Source organism: Mastomys coucha, unplaced genomic scaffold (assembly GCF_008632895.1).
Source record: "Mastomys coucha isolate ucsf_1 unplaced genomic scaffold, UCSF_Mcou_1 pScaffold13, whole genome shotgun sequence".
Classification (NCBI taxonomy): Eukaryota; Metazoa; Chordata; class Mammalia; order Rodentia; family Muridae; genus Mastomys; species Mastomys coucha.
The window spans coordinates 37,578,412-37,591,912 of NW_022196895.1; the positions used below are offsets into that span (position 1 = coordinate 37,578,412).

At 43.7% G+C, this 13,501-nt stretch overlaps 1 long non-coding RNA gene, 1 other non-coding gene and 1 pseudogene across 4 annotated transcripts in view; 2 read left to right on the plus strand and 1 right to left on the minus strand.

Annotated features, from left to right (window-relative positions):
• The first annotated feature begins 2,700 nt into the window (after positions 1–2,700).
• The window catches only part of LOC116087607, a 30,993-nt gene continuing 20,192 nt past the window's right edge, over positions 2,701–13,501 (plus strand). Inside the window, exons 1-3 of one of the 3 annotated variants that reach the window (XR_004117509.1) lie at positions 2,701–2,862; positions 9,347–9,482; positions 9,856–10,061. This is a non-coding gene — a long non-coding RNA (uncharacterized LOC116087607). Of the gene's footprint in view, positions 2,863–7,435; positions 7,885–9,346; positions 9,483–9,855; positions 10,062–13,501 lie in introns of those variants that run through there. The other 2 variants (XR_004117511.1, XR_004117510.1) reach the window with 2 other exon arrangements.
• LOC116087898 lies at positions 7,990–8,119 on the plus strand. Its single transcript, XR_004117687.1, has one exon. It is a non-coding gene; the product is annotated as a small nucleolar RNA SNORA17 (small nucleolar RNA).
• LOC116087866 lies at positions 10,282–10,400 on the minus strand (annotated as a pseudogene).

Genomic DNA, 13,501 nt, shown 5'->3' on the forward strand with positions numbered 1-13,501 from the left:
GCCCCTGCACTGTGGTCAACAAAGTCTTCCAGGTGTCCTTGATTCATCTGAGCAGGTGCAGAGCGAGGCTGGGGGGTGCCAATGAGATGCGGCAGGGGATTCAGTGGCCTCTGTACCCGAGGACGCAGCCTCACTCACAGCCTTGTACATAAGTGGCTCCATTTAGGTTTTACTTGAAAGATAGATTCAAAATAAAAGAACAAAACCCTCAAGAGTCACTAAGTCTACCTTTCAGAAATTAAAAACTGTGTTCTAGTAAAGAGGCGTATTTCCCTATTCTACGTAGAAAAGGTACCCTAAGAGAGAACCTTTACCACTGTTGAAAATTACAACTAAGAAGATAATTCTATCCCAATTAAAAAAAAAAATCTCTCCACAGTGGTAGCAGAGTCTCTGGTTATTACTGTGGCATCACTAAAACAGGATGCTTCTGTATTCCAGCAGGCCTCGAATGGACTGCTAAGATGTGAAGAAATCCCAGCCCTTTGCCTAACAAAGCAAATTTAAGTGGAGGGGGGGCATGATTGTATGACTTGTCACACAGTTTTCAGAAATTCACCTGCGATTTGAAGTGATTCAAATCTATAGTAGTTTTTTTTTGTTTTTTTGTTTTTTGTTTTAATGTGGCACATGGCACCTGCTGAAGTTATGGTACACACTGAAGTGGGGGCTCCAAACACTCCTGCAGATAATGGTTGGCTCCCCAATGTTTACATAAACAGGTATGCATGGATGTTCAACCCTCAAAGCATGCCTACTCCACACCACACAGGAAGGCATTGCTGGGTCATAAAATGAGCAAGAGACATTGTAAAAGACTTACTTGTCAGAGGGCAGAGAAGGAATTTACAATTACATATTTTTAAGGTTTGTTTTGTCTTGTTTTGCTTTTAGTCAGAGAGCAAACATGGTGCATATTTTTATTACATGAAATATGTTTTGAAAATGTGTACACCTTATGGGATGACTAAAATGAGTGAATTAGCATATGTGTTACCTCTTGTATTTAATTTTGCCTTAAGAACACATAAAATCAACTCCCTTAACAATTTCACGAGTGCAGCATATTAACTGTGCTCATTATCTTGTAGAGTGGATCCCTCAAACCCACTTCTACCTGGCTGAGATTTTTTATTAGATATTAGATATTTAGATGTCATATGATATCTCCTTTCCCAGTTTCCCCTCTGAAAATAAAATAAAATAAAAAAGAAACAAAAACAAAACAAAACAAAACAAAAATCCTGTTCCCTTCCCCCTCCCCCTGCTCACCAACCCACTGTCTCCAGCTTCCTGGCCCTGGCATTCCCCTATACTGGGACATAGAACCATCACAGGGTCAAGGGCCTCTCCTCCTATTTATGAACGATTTGGTCATCCTCTGCTATATATGCTGCTGGAGCCATTAGTGCCACCATGCGTACTCTTTGGTTAGTGGCTTAGTCCCTGGGAGCTCTGAGGGTACTCCTTTCAGAGATTCCCCTCCAAAAAAACAAACTAACAAACAAAAACAACAAAAACAAACCCCTGTTGCCTCCCACCTCCCCATGTCTGCACCCCACCCTCTCCCTATTGGCCTTGGCATTCCCCTACACTGGGGCACAGAACCTTCACAGGGCCAAGGTCCTTTCCTCCTATTGATGATCGAATTTGCAATCTTCTACTATACACATGCTGCCAGAACAATCAGACCCCTCCATGTGCAGTCCTTGGTTGGTGGTTGAGACCCTGGGAGCTCTGAGGGTACTAGTTAGTTCATATTGTTGTTCGTCCTAAGGGGCTGCAAACCATTTAGCTCCTTGGGTCCTTTCTCTAGCTCCTTCCTTGGGGACCCTGTACTCAGTCCAATGGATGGCTGTGAGCCTCTTCTTCTGTATTAGTCAGTTACTGTCAGAGCCTCCCAGGAGACAGCTATATCAGGCTCCTATAGACAGCTATACTGGCATCCACAGTAGTGTCTGGGTTTGGTGACTGGATATGGGAAGGATTCCCAGGTGAACAGTCTCTGGTTTGTCCTTCCTTCAGTCTCTGCTCCATAGTTAGTCTCTGCAACTTCTTCCATGGGTATTTTGTTCCCCCTTTTAAGAAGGAATGAAGTATCCACACTTTGGTCTTCCTTCTTGAGTTTCTTGTCGTTTGTGGATTGTACTTTGTGTATTCCTATCTTCTGGGCTAATAACCATTTATCAGAGAGTACATACCATGTGTGTTCCTTTGTGATTAGGTTACCTCACTCAGGATGATATTCTCCAGATCCATCCATTTCCCTAAGAATTTCATAAATTCATTGTTTTTAATAGCTGAGTAGTACTCCATTGTGTAGATGTACCACATTTTCTGTATCCATTCCTCTGTTGAGAGACATCTGGGTTGTCTCCAGTTTCTGGCTATTATAAATAAGGCTGCTATGAACATGGTGGAGCATGTGTCCTTATTGCATGAGATTTTTGTAATATCTTTTGGCCAGCATTCTCCCATCCCTCCCTGGTGCCCTGAAGTTAACAGTCTACTGGCTGCTTCTTAGTGGTCAGTGTTTAAAGGTTTCTCATATGAAGGAACTCTTGTGATTTTCATCTTTCTCAGTCTGGTCCTTTTCATTCAAGAGAGTGCCCTCCAGGTTCCCTGCCATTCATGATTTCACAAAGGGCAGAATTTCCCTAGCTAATCAGGATTCCATTACTCCATTTGTTTATCCATTTATCTGCTGATGGGCGCTTAGACTGATAATAGAACTGTCACATTATGAATATAATGATGAGTTTTAAAAGGAAATGAATGTTCTAAGGAAGGGGAAAGAGAAAGGGAAAGCAACCCTCATGTTTAATTTCTATTTGCTCCTCAGGATACCTGACCCATTTTAAGGTAGGAGAATCCCCTTGGGGCATCAGCTCTGCTCCTCATATGTATTCCTGCAGCTAGGCATGCCATGTCAGAGAACTATGCTAAAGGAAGGAACTTCTTGATAAAATGGAAAGATTTTTTTTACAAGTGGAGATTTTCAACTATGTGATACTAAATTACATATAGAATGTGTTCACTACTGCATGTTTCCTGCAGAAATTTAGTTTACATGTGAACACCTCTTCACGAGGCAGCATAAGGAAAAAAGACTTTCCATAACTATCACATCCAAAAGTAGCCCTGTGGCCCCTGAAAAATCTGTCTCATCACCCAGCACATCTCTCTAAAGGGCCCACTAAACTAGGTTCTCTGTGTTAGCATTTCCGGCTCTGTGATAGCTGAAACTGTGTTTGTCTTTTCTTTTTTAATTAATACATGTGTTAATTACTTTCCTGGTTCCCCTGACAAAATACATTACAAAAGCAGCTTGAGGAAGGAGAGGATTACAGTGGCTCAGTCTATGGAGCTTAACCAATCATGACTGAGAAGATTCGGATTTAAACAAAAGGCAGATAGGTAGACTTTCAAGACCTGCCTCCAGCTACACACTGGTCTAGCTAGACCACAGATCAACCTCCCAAAACAGCACTACTACCCATCACCACACCACATACACACACACACACACACACACACACACACACACACACACACACACACACACAAACACTGGGGAGGGGCAGATTCCTACATATATAATACAGCCTGCTTAGTCTACATATAGCTACTAGTCTGTATTTGTTCTCAGGGATGCCCACTTGGTACTCGATCTCAGTTAGTGTGTTCTCTGCTGGGAAAGACTATTTCTCTAAACTCAGTATTCCTTAGTTGCCATTAGTTCTTTGTTTAGGTAGAGTTGAGGCCTCCTATGCTTTTCCCCATCCACCTTAACGTGTCTATCAGTATAAGCCTTATTCAGCTCTTGTTTGGGCAGTCATGCTGGTGATGTGCCTTCTGACTTTACTAGGAGACACAATCTCATAGAAGCTCTCTGATCCTCTGGCTTTTACAATCTTCTATCTCCTCTTCTGTAGTGGTCTTTGCTCCTTAGGTACAGGAGTTCTATTATAGATGTATCAGTTGGAACTGGGCTCCACAACTCTGCATTTTAATTGATGGTGGTTTTCATCTATTGCAAAGAGAAGTTTTCTGCATAAGGGTGGGGATTACACTTACCTGGTTTCTGTAGTAACCATAAAGTATATTATAATATTTCTAAGTATTTAAAAAAAAAAGTGGCTGACTCAGGTGACTGTCAATGACAGTTTGTTGAACTAATGCATGAAAGAATATAGATGCTATGCACTTTAAAGTCAGAACAAATTTCTCCTGTTTTTTGCCTCAGATTTTGGCAGCATAGACTCAGCAAACAGCTCTGAATGTAGCCTTTGCCCAGCCTCTTCCCGGAGGCCACAGGCAGAAACATTACTCTGGGCACAGTGCAGATCCTGCTCGTTCCTCCATTCTTCCTTCTGGGAAGGAGAAGCTAAACAAGATGATTGTTTTTCCCTAAACATCCCACTGGGAAGAGAGGGGGTCCCTGTCAGATCTCAGCAAGTTGGCAGAAGCATGTAGAGATATAAAATCTAGCTTCAGAGCCGTCCCGCCGTTTGCCTGCAGGGTTGTTGCTACATTCTCTGTGCTTCCCTGGGATGTCGGGTCTGCACATCAATGCTCTCCAAAATGGAAACACGCCATCCCTCAAGATCAATATGGAATAACAGACTGGTTTTTTTTCAGACATTAAATTTTTATTTTGGTGAGAAACCGATAGGGGGAACCGGAGGATTTAGAAGAATTCTAGAAGTAAAACTGACTTTGGCCACTTCTTAAATGGCAAATGCTTCCATGAGTTGGTAACTAGCAGCTGTACAATCTGAATATGAACTTCCAGAGGGACTCCTCCAGGAAAGGCAGCCAAGAGAAAGGAGTCCTGTTATCCATTTGCTTTTCAAGTATAATATAGTAAGATATGCCAGTCACTGGCAATATGCAACATTTATAATGGGTTTTCCATATGTCACGTATGCTACATCCTTCACTAATTAATTCTGAATCAATCTTATATGGCCTCTACTATTATTGAGATTGCTTTATTATGGATGATGAAATACAGACCCACACAAGATCATACATCTTATCTCATATTAGAGGACTATGTGAACTAGATCTGTTGACTTCAGAGCTCCACATTTACTGCACGGCCTCAAATAAAAATACTGGAAGAGAAGATAAACATGGCTCTTCCTGTCTACCCTGGAGTCCAGGATTCTGGCTGGGAGAGTTGCTTAAGATCTCATAACTGATGGTTTCCAAATATGAGCAGTTGATATAGTAGCTTCCCCTACCCACAAGGAAAACGACTGTGTAACTCAATTTGCTTGCCTATCCATCACAATTTGACTAGGTATAGAACAGATCTGACCCACTTTAAAATCAATTTCGATGAACCCCATGGACTCTTTCAAGCTACTTTACAAACAGCATTCTGTTTTTGTTAAGTAAATCTAATTGCTCCTGGGGTGTTAAACAGATGACATTGTCTCCCAGGATGAGTTTGCCAAGACTTGAGATGCTGTGCACTATTGTCTGGCAGAAAATCACCAAGACTGCTTTAAAGAAAATAGCAAAAAGCAGTCCCCAGGGATGTCAAACTAGAAGCACTGTGGAGTCTAACCCTCTAGAGTAACACACTGATAAAAGCCCTCCTTGGCACCATTCTTTCATTGCTCAGATGATGGGCACATCTCCCTCCAGCTCCTCAACTCAACTCTATTATGTGTTTTTGAGATAAGGACATAAGAAAAGTCTTCAAATATGTTTTCCTTTTTAAAATACATTCCTCATAGTTAGGTATTGGGTCATATAGAGTGAGGTTTTAATGGTTTAGCACAATCTTATTAAGATAGACATATTAAATGTTAAGTATGTGGGAACTGCATAGTGGTTGCCATGAGTTATCTCCTGTTCATGAGTGTGAGGATGGTCTAATAAGTGTAACCAGCTAGCTTTTCAACCCTCAAAGAGCTTGGAGTCTAGTGGGAGGGGGGATGAAAATCTCATAGAGAAACCTACTAAGCTATACAATGATTTACATGTATTAATAACTGTGTGTTAATTTACATATATAAGAGTTTGGGTGCAGGTACCCTGCATGGGTAGAAAATGCCAATTCTGGGATCCATAGTGATTAAATGAAATTCCCAGTGCCAGATGTGGAATATTTATCTATGTGTTATCCTCCAGGAAGTCTCTGGAATCCCCTAAAAGACCATAGGCTATTGCCATTATTTTTGGCAGCCCACCAGAACTAGATGATAAGAGCATAAATGCTGAAGACATCACATATCTTGGTTGCCAGACATGAAAAAATCAAGCTGTCACTAAAGTGGAAGCTTCCTCCCTAGCCCCAAACTCTTATAGTGCCAGAAGGTGCTATGCATGTAGCTGAGGAAGAAAAGTTATTAGTGATCTTACCCTAGAGGTTGACCTTGATCTTGTAATTCTGAGCTGACAGGCAAAGGGTGCCACTTACACTGTAGTGTGGTGACTGTTTGGGGAGTAACTAATGACTCTCTGATTGGATTTGAAACATGCCTTACAGGAGGGATTTTTATGCCAAGTACTATAAACTGACATAAAGCCCATGGTGGGTATAGTCACAGGCTCTAGGGGGAAAGTTACTACTGCATTTTTGTTGTATTAACCTGGTGTCAACTGCCTTCTAAACATTTACGTTTACAAGGACGGACAAGCATTGGTCTCTGAGTAAACATTAGAGAAGCTTCCTTTTGCAGTAAACAGTGGTGAAGTGGTAAAGGCTCTTGGCTGCTAGAGGTGCTGAGAATAGGTGAATTTTGAGTGCTCAGTCTTAAATAGTACAGTTATGTCCATTCCTCTAAAGCTTAAAGAATACTACAAATGATGAGACCAAGACAATATGAGTGCAAGATAACAGAGGAAGTGCCTGTGAAACATCGTCCACGGGCATGACCTTGCTGTTGCCCTCTTAAACCCACAATAACACTGTTGCCTGTTCTGGGCTTGCACAACAATAGACCTGTCAACATTCAATAATGAATGGGGGATAGTCTCATGAGGAATTCCTCTCTGTCAGGGTACTCATTATCTTCATTGATGTCGCTTTTGATGAGGGACCCATACTCCAGTGGATAATCCCATACCTCTGTATGGTCCTGGCTGAACACAATGGGTACCTAAACAAAAACAAAACAAATGACAAGAAGGCAAGGAGAAGATTTTTGAGGAGCAGGGATGACAGGGGTGTGGAGGGCTATAAGAGGATGGGAGAGAGTATGACCAGAATGTATTATATACATGTACTAAATTGTCCAGAAATAAACTTCAATAAAATAAATGCATAAGAAGAATAGCTTCCTAGTAGCCTAGAATCTAGCGAGAAGAATCAGATAAACAAAGAGGTAAAAACAGAATGTTGTACAAGTAATCATGGGTTACTCTAGAACCCAAGCCTACAGAGCATATCTATGTTTCTATATATATTGATCTGCAGGAAGAAGAAAGACCATGGAGAGAAAAGCTCAGGAATAGACATACTCGTCAACCAGTCCCAGACACATGAGAGAACACAGCTTAAGCCCACTATCTCCCATACAGCTTCTGACCACCCAGCCCAGAGCAGAGACACCTACCTGCCAAATATTCTCAGAAATAGCAGAATGGTAGCTATCCTTAGCCACAAAGATTTGGTACAGCTCCACATACTAACAGTTAGCTGATTCAACCTCGGCTTCTTGACTTCACATTTCCAAATCCATTCATGACTTCAAGTCCTGAAGAAAAGCCAGTTACATCCACTGGGATGAATGAAACAGACTGTCCATGGAAAATCTCACAACACCAAATATTCAATTGAAAATACTTAATGGAACCTCTGGAGGAATGTTTACAGAAATTACTCCATTCCCTCCTTTAAAAAAACAAAGAAACAAATAAAATGGTCCTAATAGGCAGACAGAGCTCTGAGCATCTTCACTGCCCTAATACCACTCTCCAAGTAGTCTTTGTTGGTATAATTCAAAACAAAACATAAGAAACAAAAACATCCCTGGCCCTAAAAGCATTGCAGGTCTGGCTACAGTATCACATGTGCATCAGTAGGTTGCAGAGGAGAGAGATTATGTGTACTCTCAGTGTTCTGACCTGTGAACATCTGAATGATTGGTAACCTTACACTGCCAAAAAATAAAATAAAATAAAATAAAATAAAATAAAATAAAATAAAGCGAGCCTAAGACAACCAACAGTCTGTTGCCAAGCCTGGACAGGGAGCTAGCCTAAGACAACCATCAGTCTGGGGCTGTGTAGGCCCTGATGGGCTCCCAGGGTGGGGAGCATAGATGAATCCCACTGGGACTATGGGTACCAAGCAGGAGTGAACCTGAGACAAATGAATGTCACATGGGGTCATCCTAGGCCAGAGGCCTGGGTGACAAGTGAATCAGGGATGGCTATAAATTCTGCACCATGGTATGGGGCCCAGAAAGGAGATGGCACCAGTCCAAAGCTGTGCAGGCCTGGGGATGGGAGCAGACCATACCCAAGATGACCTCTGCCTGGTGCCATAAGGCATGAGTAGAATATAGCAATCCAGAGAGGACTCCATACACTCAGAGACCCTGGGTGCCTGTAAGAGGAGCAAGTAAGCAGTGGAGATGGGAGAAAAAGAGAAACAGAAGGATGTGAGCACAATGAAAAGAGGCAGACCTGGAGATTCAAGGGTAATGAGTAACAGTCTAATATGAGTAGCCAGTGATGCCATCTGGGACCATGGTGGGGTTCTGACCTTTGCTGGGTTCATAGTTCTGCAGCAGAGGTCTGTTACCACCAAAGCCCAGGTAGATACCCCTGGTCTGAGCCACCAGCTGGGGATATGTTGATGTCTGAGTGCTGTCCAGACCCAGCCTTACCCATTACCTGACCATTGATGGGATAACTTGTCCTGGGAATATGATAGCAAGAGAGCCAACTCGGCCCTTAGCTAACTTCAGTACTTGGGAGATCAGTCAAGCTCCTTGCAGAATTTCAGGTTAGCTAGCCTCAAGGATATGAGTGTGGGAGAGCTGGCCCTGCCACTCATCTCCCATGTGATGGTATGGAGGAGAAAGAGATACCTCCTTTCTCCTCAGCTCTCACCACCTGTGACATGTAGGAGTCCTGGCCCTGGGGGTCATACAAGCAGGAGAGCTGTCCCTGCCCCTCACCAGCTGCAACACTCAGGAGAGTGGGCCCTGCCCCTCCTCCTGGGCTGCACAGTAGAGCTGAGCCAGGTGGTGGGGGTGTGGGAGAGCTGGGCTGAGAGTGTGAAGGTGGGAGAGCCAGTCCACAATTGTTCGCCATGTGGTAATGTGTGGATGACTGAGAGATGTCTTCCTCCTACCTCACCCCTTGTCATCTATGGCAGGTGGGAGATGCTGACCCTTGGGTCATGAAAGCAGAAGAGTTGTCCCTGACCTTCACCTGCTGCAGCACTCATGAGGCCAGGCCCTGCACCTTGCCTGGGGTACACAGAGGAGCTGGCCTTGGATGTGGGGTTGCAGGTGAGCTGCTCTGCCTCTTGTCTGCTGTGAAGTGGGGAGATGAGGGAGTGATGCCCTCTTCTCCTCCCTCATTTCTTTCCACCCATGGCAGGCAGGAGAGCAGGCCCCTGGGTCATGAGAGTAGGAGAACTGCCCCTGTCCCTCATCAGCTGCAATACTGGGGATAGTGAGCCTTGCACCTCACCTGGACAGCAGGGTAGATCTGGCCATGGTTGCAGGGGATGGGGATGGGTTGTGGGTGAGTCTGACCCAAGGGCCTAGCCCCTTGTTAGCTATATCATTGGATAGACCAGCCAGCACAGCACAGGAGAGCTTGCCTGAGTGGTGTGGGTGCAAGAGAGTTTGCATGTTGACCATCTCAGATACCTCTCAGGCCTAGATCCAGGACTTTGAATTGGCCTCTCCACTTCAACATCTACCTCATGGATGAACTGCTAGAAGGTATGGAAGGGTGGTCCTGTAGATCCTAAACTACAGGATCTCCGTGACAGAGGGCAACAACAGGTTATTTGAGGGAAGTCCCATTGAGGATCCAGTATTGACAGTATAGCAGAAGCCAGAATCCTTGTACCAGACCAACTAGGGACTCATTGCAATGAACATTTGCAAGCAAAAAAAGTGTGGACAAAGGGTGTGCTGTGGAAAACAAGTGACAAACTAGAGCTTCAATAACAAGATTCTTTTCTCTGTTGGGGAGGTTGCAAGGGTGGAGAGTGGGTGCTAGCGGGTGGAGAGATGAGTGAAATAGCAGTGCATGGTATAAAATTTAAAAAGAACCAATAAAAGGGTTTTTTTTAAAAGCCTACAACACCCAGTATTCTCAGGCGGTCTCCCATCCAAGTACTAACCAGGCCCGATCCTGCTCAACTTTTGAGATCAGACAAGATAGGGCACATTCAGGGTGGTATGGCTGTAGACCAATAAGAAGTTTTAAAAGCATGATTAGAATATTACAGAAATCACTTTGTTGTCATTGTCATTACTATGCACTTGTTCATGATAGTACGGGACAGGGAGAGAGGATACATACCCTGTAATATGTGGACATCAGAGGACAACCCTATGGAGATCATTCACTCTTCCACCTTTGTGGGGACTGCAAGGATTGAACTCTGACCTGCCAGCTTGAACAGCAAGCACCTTTATCACTCACCTCAGGGAAAGGTATTTTAACAAGCAACATTTATCTTTGACTTACTCACAAATACTAGCATTTTTTGCCAGATTCTTTTAAAAAAAAAAATGTGAGCAGCTTTGGAATAGCAATAGTTCCACAACATCTTTAAAGCATGGGCTTTATGAATAGCAAAATGAAAAGATAATGAAAGGGGTTATGTAACACACTGAGTAATACAGGAAGCTGGGATTCCATTCTGGCTGAAGGAAACAAAATAGATAGAATGGAGGTTTGATGAGGAGGCAGATAGTTGAGTATTTTCAAAGCACTTCCACTGTGAACACAGCCGAGCTTCATGGGGAAGCAGAATGACTTCACTGTGAGGAGTTGGCTGGCACTGATTAATTCTATGATCAAAGAAAATGTTCTCTCCAGCAAAGGGAACAGCAAAATCATGCACCACTTCCTGGGAGACAGAGAGGATCACACAGCCTTTCATTGAGACTACACCACTCCAGGTAGACAACCTCAGTTTAGCCCCAAGAAAGACTCACACAAACTTGAATTAAAGCACATTACACATGGCATGTACTCACTGATAAGTGGCTATTATCCCAACAGCTCACAATGCCCGTGATTCAACCCACAGACCATATGGAGCTTAGGAGGAAGACCAGGGAGGGTGTGGATGCTTCAGTCCTGCATTGAAGGGGGAACAGGATGATCACAGGAAGTGGAGGGAAGGGGGACCTGGGAGGGAGAGAGGAGGAGGGGAAGATAGGGAGGCAATATCAGGTACAGGAGGGGATGAGAGAGAGGTACAGAGGGTCAGGTAATCGAATAAAAATATATAGCAGTCAGAGATGAGGAACTGGGGATAGCCACTGGAGGGTCCCAGACACCAGGGAACTGAGAGGGACCCAACAGGGATGACTTTAGCCAAAATGAGCAGAAAGGAGGCGATAGAACCTGTAGAGACCACCTCCAGTAGATAGGCATAGCCCCTAATCAAGGGATGGGGCCACTCACCCACCTCAAAGTTTTTAACCCAGAAGTGTTCCTGTCCAAAGGAAGAACAGGGACAAAAAAATGGAGCAGAGACTGAAGGAAGGGCCAACCATGAACTGCCCCACCTGGAGATCCATCCTGACATCAGACACCAACCCCAACACTGTTGCCATTGCCAAGATGCACTTGCTGACAGGAATCTGGTATGGCTGTTCCTTAGGAAGTTAGGCCAGCAACTGACCAATGCAGATATGAATACTTGGAGCCAACCATCAGACTGAGCTCAGAGACCCCAGTGGGGGAGCTGGTGGAAGGACTGGAGAAGCAGAGGGGGGTTGCAACCCCATAGGAAGAACAACATTGGTTGGACCACCCAGTGCTCCCAGGGACTAGGCCACCAACCAAGGTGTAATACAGAGAGGGATCCATGATTCCAGATACATATATAGAAGAGGATGGCCTTGTCTGACATCAACGGAAGGGGAGCCCTTGTTCCTGTGGAGGTTTGATGCCCCAGCGTAGGGGGGATGCTGAAATGATGGGGCAGGAGTGGGTGAGGAGGAGCACCCTCACAGAGGCAAAGGGGAGGGAGGACAGGGTAGATGCGGGATGAGGGGTTTGTGCAGGGGTATCTGGGAAGTGGAATATCCTTTGAGATGTAAACAAATGGAATGATTAATGAAAGAAAGAAAGGAAGAAACAAAGAAAGGAAAGAAGGATGGAAGGAAGGAAGGAGGGAGGGAGGGAGGAGGAAAGAAAGAAGAAACAGAAAGAAAGAAAGAAAGAAAGAAAGAAAGAAAGAAAGGAAGGAAGGAAGGAAGGAAGGAAGGAAGGAAGGTAAGAAGAAAGGAAAAAGAAAAGGGAAGAAGAAATTCAGGAAATATAAGGTTGGTTCAGAGGAATTGTTGCAATCTGTTTAATAACATATTTTATAACAAAGAAAATTGGTCATCCATTTAAAAAAAAGAACATTACACAAAGCAGATAAACAGTTTCAAATATTTCAAAGTTGAAGAAATAAAGGAAAGCCAGACTGAAGGAAGCTGGGGAAATAGAACAAGATGGAACACTGGGTCTACACTGAGTCCTTGTATAGAAAATCTCTACACAGTGTACAGAGATGACGGCACACACCTATGAAAATGAGTACTCAAAGATGCTCAGTTCCCAGTAGTAAAATAAATAGGAAGGGAACCTAAATGTACCAGCAACAAGGAATTAAATATGTTATAAGAAGTAGTCTACATAAAATAGAAGTCAATGTATACAGTGACCTGGAGATCATCTCAGTGTAGTATGCAACCATATTATAACTAAGTATATAGCATATAAAAATAACAAATCTACTTTTGATGAGAAAAGTCATTTTGCTTCTTCACAGACATGACTTTAAGACAGTTTACTGGGGGGTGGGGGGGGGCTGGCGAGATGGCTCAGTATGTAAGAGCACTGACTGCTCTTCCGAAGGTCCTGAGTTCAATTCCCAGCAACCACATGATGGCTCACAACCACCCGTAATGAGATCTGACCCCCTCCTCTGGTGCGTCTGAAGACAGCTACAGTGAGGGCCTGAGTGAGTGGGGCCGGAGCGAGCAGGACAGGCAGAGGTCCTGAGTTCAATTCCCAGCAGCCACACACATGATGGCTCAGGGCCATCTGTACAGCTACAGTGTACTCATATAAATAAATAAATAAATAAATAAATAAATAAAGTAAATCTTAATAAAAAAAAAAGACAGATCACTGGGAATTTTAACACGCTCTTATTTTTCAGATATCGCGTTTTCACACGAGACTGACGCTGTGCACTCAGCTCTGTCCCTGTCCCTCAGGCAGTCAGTAGTTCTCTGTAACCATGACTCTATGACAGTTTTTCATTTTCAGAGCCTTCTCA